Here is a 5,000-nt window from a genome sequence, read left to right as displayed (position 1 = left end):
CGCGGTCGCCGTGCTAGTTTTCGAGAAAAACTCGAAAAACTCCAATCGCTCCGAAATATTTCAAAGTCCCGGCGGGTTTCAAAGTCTTTCGGCACCGTCGTCCGACGGCGACGAAAATCGTCAAATCTTCGGAAACAACCATTGATCCGTGTTCCTCGTTCAATTCCCAAAGTGTTACTCTAATGGTTCGTACGCGGTCGCCGTGCTAGTTTTCGAGAAAAACTCGAAAAACTCCAATCGCTCCGAAATATTTCAAAGTCCCGGCGGGTTTCAAAGTCTTTCGGCACCGTCGTCCGACAGCGACGAAAATCGTCAAATCTTCGGAAACAACCATTGATCCGTGTTCCTCGTTCAATTCCCAAAGTGTTACTCTAATGGTTCGTACGCGGTCGCCGTGCTAGTTTTCGAGAAAAACTCGAAAAACTCCAATCGCTCCGAAATATTTCAAAGTCCCGGCGGGTTTCAAAGTCTTTCGGCACCGTCGTCCGACAGCGACGAAAATCGTCAAATCTTCGGAAACAACCATTGATCCGTGTTCCTCGTTCAATTCCCAAAGTGTTACTCTAATGGTTCGTACGCGGTCGCCGTGCTAGTTTTCGAGAAAAACTCGAAAAACTCCAATCGCTCCGAAATATTTCAAAGTCCCGGCGGGTTTCAAAGTCTTTCGGCACCGTCGTCCGACGGCGACGAAAATCGTCAAATCTTCGGAAACAACCATTGATCCGTGTTCCTCGTTCAATTCCCAAAGTGTTACTCTAATGGTTCGTACGCGGTCGCCGTGCTAGTTTTCGAGAAAAACTCGAAAAACTCCAATCGCTCCGAAATATTTCAAAGTCCCGGCGGGTTTCAAAGTCTTTCGGCACCGTCGTCCGACGGCGACGAAAATCGTCAAATCTTCGGAAACAACCATTGATCCGTGTTCCTCGTTCAATTCCCAAAGTGTTACTCTAATGGTTCGTACGCGGTCGCCGTGCTAGTTTTCGAGAAAAACTCGAAAAACTCCAATCGCTCCGAAATATTTCAAAGTCCCGGCGGGTTTCAAAGTCTTTCGGCACCGTCGTCCGACAGCGACGAAAATCGTCAAATCTTCGGAAACAACCATTGATCCGTGTTCCTCGTTCAATTCCCAAAGTGTTACTCTAATGGTTCGTACGCGGTCGCCGTGCTAGTTTTCGAGAAAAACTCGAAAAACTCCAATCGCTCCGAAATATTTCAAAGTCCCGGCGGGTTTCAAAGTCTTTCGGCACCGTCGTCCGACAGCGACGAAAATCGTCAAATCTTCGGAAACAACCATTGATCCGTGTTCCTCGTTCAATTCCCAAAGTGTTACTCTAATGGTTCGTACGCGGTCGCCGTGCTAGTTTTCGAGAAAAACTCGAAAAACTCCAATCGCTCCGAAATATTTCAAAGTCCCGGCGGGTTTCAAAGTCTTTCGGCACCGTCGTCCGACGGCGACGAAAATCGTCAAATCTTCGGAAACAACCATTGATCCGTGTTCCTCGTTCAATTCCCAAAGTGTTACTCTAATGGTTCGTACGCGGTCGCCGTGCTAGTTTTCGAGAAAAACTCGAAAAACTCCAATCGCTCCGAAATATTTCAAAGTCCCGGCGGGTTTCAAAGTCTTTCGGCACCGTCGTCCGACGGCGACGAAAATCGTCAAATCTTCGGAAACAACCATTGATCCGTGTTCCTCGTTCAATTCCCAAAGTGTTACTCTAATGGTTCGTACGCGGTCGCCGTGCTAGTTTTCGAGAAAAACTCGAAAAACTCCAATCGCTCCGAAATATTTCAAAGTCCCGGCGGGTTTCAAAGTCTTTCGGCACCGTCGTCCGACGGCGACGAAAATCGTCAAATCTTCGGAAACAACCATTGATCCGTGTTCCTCGTTCAATTCCCAAAGTGTTACTCTAATGGTTCGTACGCGGTCGCCGTGCTAGTTTTCGAGAAAAACTCGAAAAACTCCAATCGCTCCGAAATATTTCAAAGTCCCGGCGGGTTTCAAAGTCTTTCGGCACCGTCGTCCGACGGCGACGAAAATCGTCAAATCTTCGGAAACAACCATTGATCCGTGTTCCTCGTTCAATTCCCAAAGTGTTACTCTAATGGTTCGTACGCGGTCGCCGTGCTAGTTTTCGAGAAAAACTCGAAAAACTCCAATCGCTCCGAAATATTTCAAAGTCCCGGCGGGTTTCAAAGTCTTTCGGCACCGTCGTCCGACAGCGACGAAAATCGTCAAATCTTCGGAAACAACCATTGATCCGTGTTCCTCGTTCAATTCCCAAAGTGTTACTCTAATGGTTCGTACGCGGTCGCCGTGCTAGTTTTCGAGAAAAACTCGAAAAACTCCAATCGCTCCGAAATATTTCAAAGTCCCGGCGGGTTTCAAAGTCTTTCGGCACCGTCGTCCGACAGCGACGAAAATCGTCAAATCTTCGGAAACAACCATTGATCCGTGTTCCTCGTTCAATTCCCAAAGTGTTACTCTAATGGTTCGTACGCGGTCGCCGTGCTAGTTTTCGAGAAAAACTCGAAAAACTCCAATCGCTCCGAAATATTTCAAAGTCCCGGCGGGTTTCAAAGTCTTTCGGCACCGTCGTCCGACGGCGACGAAAATCGTCAAATCTTCGGAAACAACCATTGATCCGTGTTCCTCGTTCAATTCCCAAAGTGTTACTCTAATGGTTCGTACGCGGTCGCCGTGCTAGTTTTCGAGAAAAACTCGAAAAACTCCAATCGCTCCGAAATATTTCAAAGTCCCGGCGGGTTTCAAAGTCTTTCGGCACCGTCGTCCGACGGCGACGAAAATCGTCAAATCTTCGGAAACAACCATTGATCCGTGTTCCTCGTTCAATTCCCAAAGTGTTACTCTAATGGTTCGTACGCGGTCGCCGTGCTAGTTTTCGAGAAAAACTCGAAAAACTCCAATCGCTCCGAAATATTTCAAAGTCCCGGCGGGTTTCAAAGTCTTTCGGCACCGTCGTCCGACAGCGACGAAAATCGTCAAATCTTCGGAAACAACCATTGATCCGTGTTCCTCGTTCAATTCCCAAAGTGTTACTCTAATGGTTCGTACGCGGTCGCCGTGCTAGTTTTCGAGAAAAACTCGAAAAACTCCAATCGCTCCGAAATATTTCAAAGTCCCGGCGGGTTTCAAAGTCTTTCGGCACCGTCGTCCGACAGCGACGAAAATCGTCAAATCTTCGGAAACAACCATTGATCCGTGTTCCTCGTTCAATTCCCAAAGTGTTACTCTAATGGTTCGTACGCGGTCGCCGTGCTAGTTTTCGAGAAAAACTCGAAAAACTCCAATCGCTCCGAAATATTTCAAAGTCCCGGCGGGTTTCAAAGTCTTTCGGCACCGTCGTCCGACGGCGACGAAAATCGTCAAATCTTCGGAAACAACCATTGATCCGTGTTCCTCGTTCAATTCCCAAAGTGTTACTCTAATGGTTCGTACGCGGTCGCCGTGCTAGTTTTCGAGAAAAACTCGAAAAACTCCAATCGCTCCGAAATATTTCAAAGTCCCGGCGGGTTTCAAAGTCTTTCGGCACCGTCGTCCGACGGCGACGAAAATCGTCAAATCTTCGGAAACAACCATTGATCCGTGTTCCTCGTTCAATTCCCAAAGTGTTACTCTAATGGTTCGTACGCGGTCGCCGTGCTAGTTTTCGAGAAAAACTCGAAAAACTCCAATCGCTCCGAAATATTTCAAAGTCCCGGCGGGTTTCAAAGTCTTTCGGCACCGTCGTCCGACAGCGACGAAAATCGTCAAATCTTCGGAAACAACCATTGATCCGTGTTCCTCGTTCAATTCCCAAAGTGTTACTCTAATGGTTCGTACGCGGTCGCCGTGCTAGTTTTCGAGAAAAACTCGAAAAACTCCAATCGCTCCGAAATATTTCAAAGTCCCGGCGGGTTTCAAAGTCTTTCGGCACCGTCGTCCGACGGCGACGAAAATCGTCAAATCTTCGGAAACAACCATTGATCCGTGTTCCTCGTTCAATTCCCAAAGTGTTACTCTAATGGTTCGTACGCGGTCGCCGTGCTAGTTTTCGAGAAAAACTCGAAAAACTCCAATCGCTCCGTAAAATTTCAAAGTCCCGAGAAAATTATTTTCGAATATCGTTTTGGACCGTGTATTTATCAGGGTAATGGTGACCGCGGTTGTTTATAATAATTCGTTTAGTCGGTTTACTCTTGGTTCCGACGCTCTCTGCGGCTAAGTCCCAACGTGCCGGCCGAACGGGCTGTTGTAGCGGCGGTTTACGCCCATAAGCGCCCGTGCGTAAGGTACGGCGGCGCCGGCGTTCCGGCCGACCGTTCGGTATCTATAAGGGAGAGCGACGGTTCGAGCGTCTCGGTCGGAGCAGCGTCGGGCGTGTGGCTATTCTATAACCTCGGTTGAGAAGCAGTCACCGCTCCTCGAGATTTTGTCTCGACTGTTCTTACCGTGTTGCGTTTCGGATTTCTCCACACAGCATTACCACGGGTCGGTGTCTAAGACCGAATGGCCCTTATGTGGTGAGCGTCCATAAGTGACGTTGGTGACTCGTATGCACTACTGTGTATGCTTGTACGAAATCATGCATTCAACTCTTTATCCACGCAGATGGACGATTTAAACTTAACGAAACGCTAAGGAAGGCTAGCGTCGGGTACATATAAAGTATCGACCTAAATGATCGAACTTTGAAAGAGGGAGAAAGTAGATACAAACCCAAGAGGTGTCAGATCTCGATATGACTAGCGCGCACATTACGTGCCAACTCGTTATGACCAGCATGGCACGATTCGCGCTTTCCCGTTTGCTCAGCATGCACTTGTCCGCGCTATTACGTACATGACCAGCGTGAATGATACGCGCTTTGTCGATTTGTCCAGCGTGTAGTGGTCCGTGCTTCTACGGTGGATGCTAGCGTGCGTGTACTCCGTGCTTCCCGATGGATGCAGCGGCACGCGTGATACGCGCTTTATCGAGCTTCCGATGCCATTCCTTATTA

This window comes from Andrena cerasifolii, unplaced genomic scaffold, assembly GCF_050908995.1.
Source record: "Andrena cerasifolii isolate SP2316 unplaced genomic scaffold, iyAndCera1_principal scaffold0026, whole genome shotgun sequence".
Lineage (NCBI taxonomy): Eukaryota > Metazoa > Arthropoda > Insecta > Hymenoptera > Andrenidae > Andrena > Andrena cerasifolii.
The sequence above is the reverse complement of the archived record's forward strand: the minus strand, read 5'-3'. Positions refer to the sequence as shown.